General features: G+C 37.1%; 1 long non-coding RNA gene across 1 annotated transcript; it reads right to left on the bottom strand.

Moving 5' to 3' along the window:
• Positions 1 to 2,987: 2,987 nt before the first annotated feature.
• Positions 2,988 to 12,852, bottom strand: LOC138105767 (uncharacterized). The gene is made up of 3 exons (XR_011148670.1): positions 12,750 to 12,852; positions 9,722 to 9,811; positions 2,988 to 4,567 (listed from the first exon to the last, which is right to left on the bottom strand). It is a non-coding gene; the product is annotated as an uncharacterized lncRNA (long non-coding RNA).
• Positions 12,853 to 14,822: the final 1,970 nt, after the last annotated feature.

The raw sequence follows: 14,822 nt of genomic DNA on the forward strand, positions 1-14,822 counted from the left end.
TGAAAAATTGGAGACGGTGAGATAAAAAGCCACAAAACTTATTTGAGGCCTGAAGGGGCTGTTTTTCAGTGGAAGACTTACAGAGCTCCATCCATTTAGCTTATCAAAAAGAAAATTGAGAGGTGGTTTGATTACAGTACATAAGTGCCTTCACAGGAAGAAAATACAAGGTAGTAAAGGCCTCTTTAATCTAATACAGAAAGGAATAACAAGAACCAATGGCTAAAAGCCAGACAAATTCCAATTGGAAATAAGCCACAGTGAGAATGATTAACTGTTGGAACAAACTACCAAAGGAAATGGTGGATTATCCATCTCCTGATTGCTTCAAATCAAGGCTGGATGCTGTGATAGTTATAACCAAACACAAGGTAGATTTTACTCTAAACAAGAGGTGAAACCAGATGAACTAGTTTCTCATGCTCCATTCTCCCCTTAAATAATTCTTTTTTTTTTTTTTTGTAAATAAATCTATTCACTGAATTTAAAAAATGCTTTTCCTAAAGTAACTTTTCTAACCAAAACTCATCATGAAAATCCTGTTGCTGCCCCAAAGTTAAAAAAAAAGCAAAACTGTCATAGTTGGCTCTGTCACAGGTGATCCTCCCCTCTTAATGCCTTGTTTTCATAATTGCTCAAATATCTTCCTTTATGAAAGACCTGCAGTTGCATGGAGAGAAACAAACCAGGATTTCAAAGATAAAGCACAGTAAAATAACAAAAATCATGAGTCAAGACAAGTTGGTGTCTGTAATTTAAAATAGCTGTTAGATTTTTTTAAGTATGCCCTGGCACTGAGGATCAGCAGAATTGTCTAGAAGTAAGATTAGGCCTGGCATTTTCACTTCCTCCCTGAGGTATGGGAACGACTTTTCTTCTTCTTTCACTTTGTATTTCTCTTACATACTACCATGTCTGGACTATTTTTATTCCTTTTTAGAAATGCTTATCACATCCCCATGTATGCAGACACTCAGTGTTTTCTGCAAAGTGTACAGGCTATTTTGACGCCACTGTACCCCATCTGAGGGAGTGGGATGGAAACAAACAGCTCAGATCAATACACTCCCCCCTTCTCTCGTGTCCTTTGTCCCATGACACAGAGTCACACATCCTGAAAGATCTATACAGAGACTAACTAATTTTGAAGGCAAATTCCACAACATTTATCTGTTTTGAGTAGCTCTTTTGTTTGAGAGTACCTCCTTTGTTTGAAAAGTACCCCAAATGTTCAAACTACAGAGCAGTCCATGCAATCCATGATTTCCTGTTCATCCCTGTTGTGCAAGAGACCACAAAAGTCAACCTATATCAGCAGGAAATGATGAGTTCTCTAAATCCAGTCTATCTGTACTTACTAGCCAATGCATCATAAAAAGTGTATTCTTTTTTCCTCTTTACACCTCTTTGTTCAGCTCCTTTGAAATAGAGTTTGGAGAGGAAGAACCCCATAGCACTGATCATACCCAACTGCACAAACACCATGCTCTTCCAATCTTTAGACACATAATGGGAATTACTGCATGTCTGTGTTAAGGCCTGTGTTAAGTAAATATTGTGGTGCTCCAAGAACTCTTTTAGTGTGTACCTTTTTTCTATGGAAGAACATCACCTTGCCTGGATTAGTATAAGTTAAAACATTTTTAAAACTTTTCATAGGAAAGAAATGTATATAAACGGACATTCTCCTTAAATGGAGAAAGGTTTTTTAAAAAATGTATTGTAGATGTGTTTACCTTCACAGTCTTGCACTGGTTAGAGTAAATGCAAAAGTCTGTAAACAACATAAAGCAAAACAAAACAAAGACATGGCTCAGAAGCAAAGTTTTAACATGGTTTTATAGGAAAAAGGTCTTATCTTACCACTCAAAGCACACTGTATATATGCAACAGAGTTTGGAGATGTCACCAGCAAAGCAGGCATTAGTTTGAAATACCAACGTGCCACTTGTGCAGGGTATGCACCTACGAGGATCTAGCAAAAAGGAGTGGAGTGGAGAGTAGGGAAAGAAAGGCAAAGTTAATTCCCTGGTTAATATCCCTTTTTTTTCTAAAACACAGTGAAAATTATGGACCTTTAACTCCAGGTATTGGTACATGAGCCAAAACTCTAATTCAGGAACTCTGGTCATTTGAGAGGCATCTCTTTGATCCAAGAAACAGTGACTTCACTGTAAAGCAAGACTGAATGTGATGGGAGCAACCTTGCTTGTTCCAGTCAGGGGTATAAGCACATTGCTTAGATTAAGAATGATCCAGATTTCAGAATCTCCTTGCACAAGTCCAAAGCTAGATTTTCAAAGGGCTTCATGTCCCATTTAAATACTACAGGCTCAGCAATCATGACAGAACACAGGTCCCGCCCTGGATGTTTAGTGGAAGAGAGGCTAGAAGCACCAGCTAAATATGGGGTTTATTTTCCTGTACTGCTATAATACCTTAATATATAAGATGATTATTTTTAAAGTTTGGGTCCCACATCCATTTATAAGAACACTGCCAAAGGGATTAAAGTTATCATTTTTTAAAATAATGAAAGGTGAACTTCTTCCCTGTGTTTGCAATGGTTATGAAGATGGCTTAGGGAAACTGGACTAAACTCTCTGTCTTCCCTAAAGATGAAGTGGTCCTTGTAGTATGGCTGTCAAAGCTTGCCCCCATGAGCAAATATCTCCCCCTTTTTCTTCCCTTCATAGCAGTAGGAATTAATCAAGACTTCTTGCGTGGGGCCAAGAGGAGGGGGAAGAAGGGAAAGTCTGTCATATGTCATTAGAATTGTGATTGTACATGTCACCAATGACACAGGTGGTTTGAAATTCTACATATGATTTTACGAGAAAATGAAGTAATCAGCTATAAATGCATTTATACATAATCTTACTTTGACATTTATTTTTAATGAACCAGGGAAGTCTACTCTCTTCTTGAGGTCAACAAGAAAATAATTCTCACTGAAAGAGAACATTTTGGTTATTACACTGAATGAAATGAATTGTATAATAAACAACATACAGTGGGACTGATTCCATCTCCTCCCAGGGCTGAAAATTTAGTAGGCTGTGCCTTCCATTTTTCCATTACAGTTATGCATCAAGTGCATTCAATATAATGTCCTTCTCTTAGAATTACAGAATATACATAAGGGGAAAGTGTTGCTTATTACAAATTATTTTGACGGGTAATTCTTGTTGAGGTGAAAGCTTTAATTTCTATGAAAGTTCTAAAAATCAGGTACGACTGGCAGCAGGTAATCAATCACAATTACATTTAATCACAAAATTCAAAAGTCACAGCAGTTTAAAGTATGCTTAAACACATACAGGTTATACCCTGAAAGGATTTCATTTTGCATAGTAAAAATAGCAGGGGAAAACAGGTTTATTTATTTTAAACAAGATAGCTTATTACAGTGATGAAAATTAAGAGTCTAGACAAGCAAGGAACCCTGATGCTAGTAACAGGTTTATTGTTAAATCTTCAGAGAAAGCAGGTAGTCTGAGAAATTTCCCGTAGTGTCAGAAAGGATGCACACAGACAGTCCACTGTAGACTTAGGAGTAAAACCAGAGCATTAGTGGACGCCTTATTTTGGCTAATAAAAATCAAACCACATAAAGTACATTTTGGCTTCACTTTTTTCCCACCCCAAGAGGAATTTTACTGTTTTACCCCATTACTCACCAGCATTGCAGGAAATCTATCTCAGTTTCATTCTCTCCCAAGGGACCTGCAAACCACATCCCCTGCTCCTGCCTGGAATCCACACTATCTATGACTGGATTGAACATGCAAGGAGGGCAAGGCAGGGAGGAAGTTCACAGTTTGCTTGTTGAAGCTATCTTATCTGTAGAAATAAAGCAATCACTGGAGGAAGCCAGGTGAGGTGCTTTACACAACAGAGCATCCTGCTTCCAGGCCCAGCACACTCTCTTCTCTCCTGCCCTTATTTAATGACAATGGAAGAATTGTATAACCAATTTTAATTAACTCTACTCCAGCCAAAACCAGAAAAGCTCTATGAAGAGCTTCTAGTGTGATGAGTAGGCACTAAAGATGAGAACCTAATTAATTTCTGCTGCCTGCTTTGTTCACAGAGAAATTTGAACAAAAGCCCACTGGGTGAGCTGGATTTAAACATTGCCGTGAGTTTGAGATAAAAACGATTCCCTCTTCTGAAAGTCACCTGGGAGGTCAGAGAGATGGGTAGCAACGAATGTCTGGTTTTTGGACAAACTGAACTGACACCAACAGAGAAGACTGAGAAGAATAAATCCTCAAGCCTTCACAGTTATGCCAATTTTCTGTAGAATCAGACACTGTAGGGAGAGGCAGGGCCCAGAAAAGGTCTCCCATGTGAACTTGCCAAGGTAGTTGCTGGATCAGAGAAGATGGTACCAACCCCCTCAGTAAGCAACCTAAAAAACCAACAGTCTAAAGTCCATTTTGAGCTGAAAGTATGTAATCAATTCACATAGCTCCAAACGGAAGATCTGGACAATAAGCTCTGTAGTTGTCTGTGAATTTTTCTTCTCAAATGCAATACTTGAAATGAGACTCCCCTGAAAAATCTGTATGAAGGAAATGAAGAGAAATAAAAGTACAGAATATGTTTCTTTTCCTCCAAAGAATTCTCCATTCTGGTCTCAAAAATATAGAAAAAATCACTGTCTTGCACACATTCAGGTTCTTTATTATTCTAAGGGAGAATTTGGACTGCAAGTACCCATGTCTCTGCATACAAGGTAGTTGAGATCCAGCAACTGGAATCTCAGTATGAATGACTACAGGAGCCACAAACATTACTAGAAAATGACTTTTTTTTTTGGTATATCCAGGATATGGGTAAAAATCGACCATCTGAGACTTTTTGTTTCCCTGAGGAACTTACCAGCTAAAGCAGTTTGCAATTATAAACATTTACAGACTCTTTACCAGGTCTCAGGACTCAGCTTCTGCACCTTCTTTTTCAACTACATATTACATCCTGAATAACAAAAAATGGTACTGCTTTTTAAAAACTGTGCATACTATAGTCTGTGCATCCTATAGTCTATTATGGCTGTAAAAACCACTGGATTCAAAAGAGATCGTGTATTCTTAACACTATGAACTTATTTCTGTTACAAAATGGCCCAATCAAAAGCCCTTACCTAAGAAAATGTTCATTAACATATATGTTGTGATAAAATTCCTGGAATTTAGATGGACGATTGGTGTGATAAAATGAATTCACATGATCATAAAGTGTTTTCATGTGAGCTTAATTTATCTTGAGTTTTCAGGCTAAATTTGATGTTTAAGATAGATTTCTGGAGTAGTATTTCCAGAAACAAGTAAACTAGCTCTGCAAAAGGGTTGAGAGTTTATTTATAATTCAAATTCTTAAAACCAAAATTACTCTTGAGTCTTGAACATACTTTCTTTAAAGGGAATGACAAAACACCTATTGATTGTAACAGGGTAGAAACTTCTCTGCACATTTTACCTAGTGAGATCCTATGGGTTAGTATTATACAGCAGGTCAGAGGAGATGATCACAATGACCTTTTTTGGCCATAAAAGCCTACAAAGAGTGATAAGCACTGACCTAATGCTGCTTCTCCTACTGTTGTCAATAGTGGAGGACTGGGGCCGAGGAAAAATCTGTCTGAATTACTACTTCAGTAAAGAGTAATTTAAACAAAATTGAACTGAACCAAAGGTAATGTGCTAGATAAAACAGGTAATGTAAAAGAATCATGGTAATGAGAGAGGAGTATCAGTTGTTTGGGCTCATCATCCAGAAGCAAGACAATTAACTTTGGAAGTCCATGCTCTTTGACCAGACAAAGAGGAAACCTCACAATGAGTTCCTAAATGGCTAGAGACCATAGGAGTGAGACACCTGGGCTCTGTGGCCTATCTAACTTTGTATCACTTGAATTAGGTATCCAAATGAAGAGTCCATTTGCCCCAGACTTCTGCAGTGGACAAAGAGAGCTCTATATTTCCACAGACAACTCAGATCTTATTTTTTCGGAATAACTGTTACGCAGTGTGAATCTCTCAATATGGTCATAGGCTAAGGGAACTAGCCCCCTTTCCCTGGTGCCTCAGTTAAGTGTGTACTTTCAGCTAGGATTAATCCAGAGTTAGTTGTCAAGGCATAATACACAGTACCCTGGAGAAGACTAAAACATGTCACTGCCCCTGCAGTTATTAAACACTAATCTTAAAAAAGAGTAGAATCTGTTCTTAGAAATAGCAACATGTTTTCTAGCTAATCAATGGTAGCAGCTGAACTGACACCTTCTAGATCACTGATAGAGTAGACAATACCTACACTTTAAGCTCCTGCAAATAATCTGAAGTAACATGGATTTAAAGTAATACGGTCTGAAACTACTCTCAGGAGGGTTTGGAAACCAACTCCTTTAAGTTTGTTTGAAAATCCTCCCTACCATTTTGTCAGTATTATTAAAAGTTTTTGTAAGTATCAATACAACTTTTAAAACCCTATAGAGGGGAGGTGCTGGCATACAGTGAATATAAAAAGGCATAAACATGCAAGAGAACCAGTAGGTACAAGAAGATAAAAAGTCACTATTTGTATTCTAATTATTCTGCAGCTGGATCTGCAGAACCTAAGACTGGGAAAGACACTGTTCCTAAGTTTAATTTGGTCTTATTCTCTGCAACTTTTTTGTCTCAGTTTTCTATTCTCTGTAAATATATAGGTTTCATTAGGTTTCTCAGTCAAGAGCTTATAGGGAATAAAGACTGAGTGCACTATTTTTCAGCCGTCTACTTTCTTTTGCAGTATAGCAGTAACTGCCAGCAGAGTTCATAACACACCTCAGCTTTTCAGCCCTTCAATCTATGTACTTACAAGCTGAGCATGGGATTTGGTAAGCCTGAGAATACATCTAACCTTCTCAACACATCTCATTCCAAGATTGTGTCACATTGAAAGAAAACAGAATTCCTTAAAATTTTGAGCTACTTTTTACAACATGTAATGGCTGAAGATGCGTTCTTAATCTGTAGTTTTACAGAGTTGGAAGCCCCTCATGCTTGGTATTGTGTGCATGCAAAGTAAAAGAGAACTCAAAGAGCTTATAAACATCCACCCAAGTCAGACAAAGAAAGGATTGTTATCACTGATGGCATACAAGTACATTGGCTGCCAACAGTATTTGTTTCTCAAATATAATCTCTAAGGAAAAGCTGAACAATGCCAGTGAGGAGGTAAAAAGAAGAATGTATCTTATTCTGAAGCTCATAATGAAGCACAGCTCACATCACTGACTGGTATGTAAATACTCCCTGAGAAGTTGCAAAACTTGGACTTTGTCAGATGTTTAGTGTTCTTTACTTCTATATTGATAAGTATATTGTTGCAACAGCTTTAATTCAGGAAACAATTTGGTGCCACTTTGAAAACAGGGGCTTGAAGAAAAAAAACGTACAAAGTATTTCTTTTTTACCTTAATCAGTCTTCAGTTATGATTTGAGCTTGAAATAATTTTGTTCTTATTTTGTCAGAACTGGTGATACTATTTCTAGGTTAAGGCGAAGGCTGACCACAATAATGTGAGAAGATTCTTGTGCAAAATCCACAGTGGTGGTACTGAGAAAGAAGAGAAACAGCCTCCTGATTTAACTAGTGTTTGGATAGACTCCTAGACAATTATTAGAGAAGCTGTCCAGATTGGCTTATCATAAAGCAAAAGCTACACTTTCAAGGGACAATATATCTTCTGAGCAGGTGGGGAGGGATGGGAAGGAGCAGAATATATATATGTATACATTATTCTCTGTTTTAGAGCAGATGGTTTCATTATGCTCCAAAGTTTTACATTGAGGGTTAAGTTTGAGAAATCAACAGATTTTCAAAGAAGTATCACATTTCAACTGAGTTCTGTATCAAAGCCATGCATAAAGCGTCTCATGATTTTTATGATGCAACATAAATCATCTAAGTTGACTCATAACCACACTGAACGCTATAGGATACAAGATTTGTATGGCTCAGGGATTTGTTACTTGTAATATTACTGAAACATTTCTTTAAATGACTTTAGTATCTGTTTACTGTGTATATATTCTGAATTCCCTATTGGAAGATATTTGGTTTCTCTTTTTCTCCTATCACTAGTATTTAACCATAAGTAGGGATATTTAAAGAACTCCCATCAAATAACTTTTGTTGCCACTTATTCTTGCTTGATCCTGGTTTTTGATTAATAGATTTACACTGAAAACAGCTTTCTAATATGCTGTCTCTTTTTCCTTTGATCAGTGATTCTTGGTATTGAAAGGATGTGGAAGCCTAATCTAATTTTAGATCCAGAATTATGATTCTCTGTAGGTTTCTCATGAGACAAATTTCTCACTCTGCATTGAGAGGACTGTATTGGACATCACATACTTGTATACATAGAAATGGTTATGATATGGCAAAACTAAAAAATAATTTTAAAAATAATGTTATAATGTTTCAACCAAGGATTTCAAAGCCAGCACAGTTTAACTAAATACTTTTTTAGACTTCTGAATGGGAAATAATGCAATCTATCCATTCATTGCTAGGTAAATGCATTTGAGAATATTGATAATCTTTTAGTGAAAATATGCACTTCTGGTAAACGCTTTCATGATGTTTGTAAACTTTTCATCAAGCATCGTGTCCTTGTATAGATGGGTAATTGTATTATTGTTTATCACTTTCTAGCCAGGTGGAAACTGCAAATGAGGATCAAACTGTGGACGTAAGCTGAAGTAAAACAGTCACTTGAGAGGGCCTAAATAACACAAGGACAAGCTTAATCATAATAACAGAGGTGACAAAAACGTGGAGGGATGGACATTCCCACTGAGCAGATGCTTGTATACTACTAGTACAAGAATAAGGGATATAAATGGGAGGATCAAAATGTTAGTAAAATGGAGTGTTATTTTTATTCTCATGAACAGCCTATAAATATGGAAGAATATAATTCAGGAAGATTAAAGTAAGGAAAAGCTATCCCTAATGTGGACAGGGAGAGTTGCTGAAAGTCTGTTGGCAATGACTACAAAGGAGAAGAATCATGTGCTGCTGGGACAGGGAATACAGCAGAGATCACTGGGCAAAGCTTTTTGTGAATGTCAACCAGAGGAATCCAAGACTCTGGCCTCAGTGGAAGGAGGGTATTTTAACTATCCATGCTACTGTCAGGAAAGAAGTTAATGGATAAAATAATTTTTTTTCAATTGATGGTAATTTTGTTGATTCATAAAGAGAAAGTATTTGGAGGGGAATAACTTTTAATGATGATTCTAAATGATGGGAAATGGTTGCATATATGAAGAAGAAAGGTAAAATAGGTAGGAGAGACTATGAAATGGTCTCTGTGATTATTGGAAAGTGAAGAACAGATATACATACAATAAAAATTAGGATTTTTAAGAATGCCAGTTAAAAAATTTGGAAAGTTTAAAATGCAAGAATGACAAAAAATAATAAAATACTTGGAGAGTTTATAAATTATATCAGTGCCAAGTATAAGAGTGGAAAGGAATGTCATAAAATACAAAAACGCACCACCTTGGATAAAACATCATTGATTTGACATATAGGTAAAAAGCAAACTGGAAGGACAGATTGTTAAAGAGTTCGATAGCATCAACAAAGGTCTGCAGACCAAAACAGAGAAAGGACAAACTAATGAGAATTTAAGGTACCACATGACATTACTCACCCTGATGAAAAGGCAGGCTACCACGGACAAGAGTGGCCCCTCGCTCCCCAGGCCTGATTACATTCTTCTGTCACTTCTCTTGCATGAGGTCTGGGAATGGAGACACTTCAAGTGAGTCAGGTCAGCTCATGACCAGACACAAAAACTCTAATTCTCCAAATGTAAAAGTAAAAGGGGGGTTCTGTCGGATAAACAGTGTTCTGGCTTGCCACACAATTGCCAGCTCTAAACCAGGAGGTACAGTTGGGACATGCAGATAGGGATAAGGGCCAGGTGCTGGAACTGGATTTTTTTGTAAAAGCTGGCACTTGGATTGGATTAAATTAACATGAAATAAAACTTTTATTTAATTTTGACTTTTCAAATTGACTATGTTTAAAAAAAAATGTCCTTGGACACCCCACAAAGAGGTGGAAGTGCTCTCTGTGCAGACCAGGGGACTATCCTGAGAACTTAATGATGAAAGATGGGCCTCCAAACTGTAGAGAACTTCTGGGATGCAAGGGGAGTAGATGACACAGGGAAGAAAGTGTTAAACATGGAATTACAGAGTATTGGAGCAAGGAATCAAGCAAAGTGCCAAAAAAGAACAGAAAGAAAAAAAAAGGAAAATGAAAGATGAGGCAGTTCTTTATTAACAGAGGTAGACATTTAGATGTGGCAGAATCAACAAATGCCATATCTCTGGACTGCAACAAATCTTTCAACTCTGACTCAAGTGATAAATTTTTTCATAGACATAGAAGGTGAGTGCAAAGTTAATTTAGCACTCTTAGGAAACCTCTATGAAAATGATGATGATTTCAAATACAAATATGATTTATTACTATTTAAGATTTCATGAACATGTTTGAGTCATATAATAAGGAACTTGAACCTGTTAACCTAAGAGCAAAGGTAAAAAAATGTGACAAGCTAATTTAGACCTTCTTTCTATGAGTAAGATCCCTGTATGAAATGAACAGCAATGCATCTAATGCTTGAAAATGGAAGGATTAATCCATAAAATAATACCCCTCTTTTATGGATTTCTACCCTTTTGTTAAAGCAGAAGGAGAAAAAAAGCCAAGCCTGTACAACATTTCTAAAACAAAGTAATCATTTTAGTTCCTGGATATATTTATTAACTAAAAGTATAAATTAGAAAACAAACAAAGGTTAAATTCAAAGCTGCAGCCAGACCCAAGGTATTCTAAATGTGCCTGTTTAATATGCACTGCAGATTAATGGGTATAACACACTGATTCTAGCTGTACTTTTTAGAGGAGGCGGAGGAGGAGGCAAGAAACCGAGATAAAAAATACAGTCTTTGTTTCAAAAACAAAAATGAGATTGTAAAATTAAAAACATGAAAGTGGAAGAGAATCACTAATAACTATATTCTTTATCTTCCCAAAAAATCAACAAAACCTTGCTTCGCTGTATGTTCCAGTGTACTACAGGCAGGCATTATCCAGCCCCTTTCTGAATGTTGGCAGGAGAGTTTGCTTTCCCAACTCTGTGAAATTCTAAAATATAATGAAAATGCAGCTACCGTACTTCTAAGCTCTTGGTAGATATTTTCACTTACTTTGTCATTTTCAAGGGGGGAAACAATGGTGGCATCTGTGCCCTGGTGCTAAGTGCTCATTTGCATGCAGAGGCAGAGAGATATCCGTTTATTATCAATTTTATGCATTACTTCATTTCATGGTGTTAAAACAATTACATTCAAAGGGTTCAGCAGTCCACAGCCAAGCTATTCAGGGCTCCAGCAGCATCATATAATAACGTTATTCAGGGAGAGACACATACATCATAGTTTACTGACTTAGAAGTAAAAAAGAGAGGGAGAGGGAGAGAGAGAAGCAACTCCTATAGAGCTGGATACAGAATTTGTAAAACATCAGAGATATAACAATAAGCGAGAAGCTCAGGGCAGATGGACATGAAATTTATCAGCTTCTGAATTATTTTCCAAGAAAGTTGAGAAGATTTTTTAGACGCTACAGTTCTACCAAATTCTCTGCCACATTCTCAACTTATTTTTCTATAACACTCTTCATCACCCACACTGCAAAGCTCCACTTGAGCAAAAAAGCTGAGACTGTGCACATCCACTCGAAGATCTCAGAACACATACCTTGGAAGAGCAAACAAACGGTTGGGTCTGAAGAGACTTTTTGTGCTCCCTACGTGCAGTGGATTTGCAATCTGATTATCTGGTTACTACTGACAAGGCTCTGCCAAGCTTCCCATGAGGAATTTACATTTATCTATCAATTTACATTAGCTAAAACAGCTGTCTGTGCAAAGGATTTCAAGGTCTTAAAATGAGGACCTACCCTCCGACACCAATCAACTCTCCAAAAGCCAATGAAAACTGTGGCACAGCAGTGAACAAATTAAAAAAGCACATCCAGCTTCAGGGTTTTCCTTACTGAGTTTGGTGAGGTGCTTCTTTCAGCAGAAAGCAGACTGATTGAACATTTACTGAAATTTTTAAAAATGAAAGAAAAAAATGAAATCAAAGAACTTTTAATAATACTTCACTGCCAGAGGAAGATAAAATCAGTGTTGTCCCTATAAAACAAAAAAGCAATTACCAACTTTTTGATTATAATTTCTATAATAATCTACCTTCAAGAAAGCAACTTCAGTGAATCACAAGAGAAGAAAAGCCTTTTTGAAGCATTTCAACATAGAAGACTCATGAAATAAGAAACTGAAGTGTTTTTTATCTGGGTTATCACAGATTTTCCATCATAGAAATTGCCCATCAGCGGATGCACACACAATGCTGTGATATGGTACGGGTCAACTCAAGCAAGAAATGCAAGTTCTAAAGAAAATAGCTTGGCAACTTGGAAAACCAGCTGCTCCCCAGTAATCACTGCAAAGGAAAACAAATTTTGTAGCAGTTCTCAAGTTATGAGCCTCTCTCCAAAGGATGGGGGAAAATATGATCTGTGCTGTTGCAACAGTGCTGACAGAAACAAAGGACAGCTTGTGGTTGAGGTGGGAATAGGTCTAGTTGAAGGAGAAGTACCAGGCTTTCTTTGTGGGCAGCATTCCATGTACCAGTGCCCCCAAGGAAAATCAGCAGGTGGCTCCTGGCAGATTTCCTCTGTTTCTGCTCTAAATGTCTCAACAGCCAGAATTTCTGAGATATCCGTCTCTGCTCCTGCCATAGATAACTTTTATCATCAAAGTAATCAGGGTGGCAACAGCATGCAGCTGTGCCACATCATCTAAAGGAAGGTAAATACTCAATGAATTGGCCCATGTTGATTCCTCATTAGGCTGCTAGCAATGTCTTGTCTAGCCAGTTAAAAGCTAGTGTGGTTATCTTTACACTACTTGCAGTCACAACACTTACCTTAAGGGCAAAGAGATTGCCTAAGTACCAGTTTTATTAGGCAGTACAAATCAAGCAACTTCCAGAACTAAAAAAATTGGACTAAGTTTTATGGCAGAAGCTGCTTCTTTATTTCACTCTGCAGGGCTCCTGAGCTCTGTGGCAGTGCCTCTATACCATGTGCCATGCCCCAATTCAGGGATCTAGCATGACGTGGTGTGCCATAGGCATACTGCTGCTGCTTATGTTGAAAGACAGTCCCACATGCAACAGGTTCTTCAGTCAAACCCCTCCTCTGACAGAATCTGGACAATAACGCAAATCACCATCATAATAATCAAAAATCACCATTACTTTGCTCCTCTTATCTTCATAGAATCACAGAATCATTAAGGTAGGAAAAGGCCTCTAAGATAATCCAGTCCAACCATTTACACAGTACAACTGTGTTCACCATTAAGCCATATCCCCCAGGGCCACATCCACGTGGTTTTTGAACACTTGCAGGGATGGTGATTCCATTATGTCCCTGGAATGCCTATTACAATGAGTGACCACCCTTTCAGTGAACAAAATTTTCCTAATACTCAATCTAAATCACTCCTGGCACAATTTGAGGACATTTCCCCTCAACCTGAAATACACAGTTTCCTTCACTACATGGTTTATTCGTCAAGATCTTCAAAGAAAGGACTGTCCTTTCATTATCGTGCCTTCATGATTAAGTCCTGATAACTGACCATGGGTCTAAAGATAAAAGCATTAATCTAACAATAAAGGCTTTTAATTTAACTCATGGCATTTGAAGTAAACCTTGTAACCATCTATAGAAAAGGAAAGATAACCACCAGGAAGAGGTCCTGGTATCTGGATGAAAAACGCAGAGATATGAGAAAGAAGAGCTTGGTAAAACCATAATATTAGACAGTGTTAACATTAATTTATAATTAATAATTGATTAATAAAGTTATACAATGAAATTAGACAATGGTTAGATGTGTGGAACTGTAAAGACACAAAAAAAAAGCCTATAGCCTGTCATGACAAGAAGGTCCAGCTTACTGGAAGGATGGAATTTGGCAGGCTTGGTTTTAACTTTTTCCCTGTATCTGACTACAAAATATTTTAAAGGCTATTATTATTATTATTATTATTATTGCTGTTATTATCATTGTCACCTTTTTTAAAAAAGCACTTCCCCATGTTAAAGGTCAGCAATTTTAGAGTTCAGTTTTGTTTTTCCTTCTTAACACAAAGCATATAGAAATTATTCAGTTTGCACTTGTTAATAACAATAAATTAACTTACTTTTGTTTATGATGCTCATAGAATAAAAAACGCACATTAAAAATACCTCTAGAAGTGATTGATTTTCATGAGCTTTCAATAGAAGCATCTTGATTTTATGATGCTCCATAGGTGTATTTGGACTGGTTTAATCTATCATAAGAGTTCAAGGAACATACAAAGACACTGACTGTATTCCCAGTCTGAAATATCCTGTCTCCACTGGTTATCAATGATGGATGTTCAGGAAATCCAGGAAGAATGGTTTACAAAGAGTACTTCTGCAATAACTGTCCGCCCAACCTTATACTACTTCATTCAGCAGACACTGACATGAAAAACTTTGGGACTCCAAAAGCTAGAGCAGCTAATTCTACTTCAATTCTAATTAGAATCTTCATGTTGTCTGCAACCTGTTAGAGAGATCTGTGAAAAATTAGCTAAGCATTTCATATGACTTTCTTGATGGGGAAAGTC

The sequence above is a fragment of the Aphelocoma coerulescens genome, chromosome 2 (genome assembly GCF_041296385.1).
Source record: "Aphelocoma coerulescens isolate FSJ_1873_10779 chromosome 2, UR_Acoe_1.0, whole genome shotgun sequence".
NCBI classification, from domain to species: Eukaryota; Metazoa; Chordata; class Aves; order Passeriformes; family Corvidae; genus Aphelocoma; species Aphelocoma coerulescens.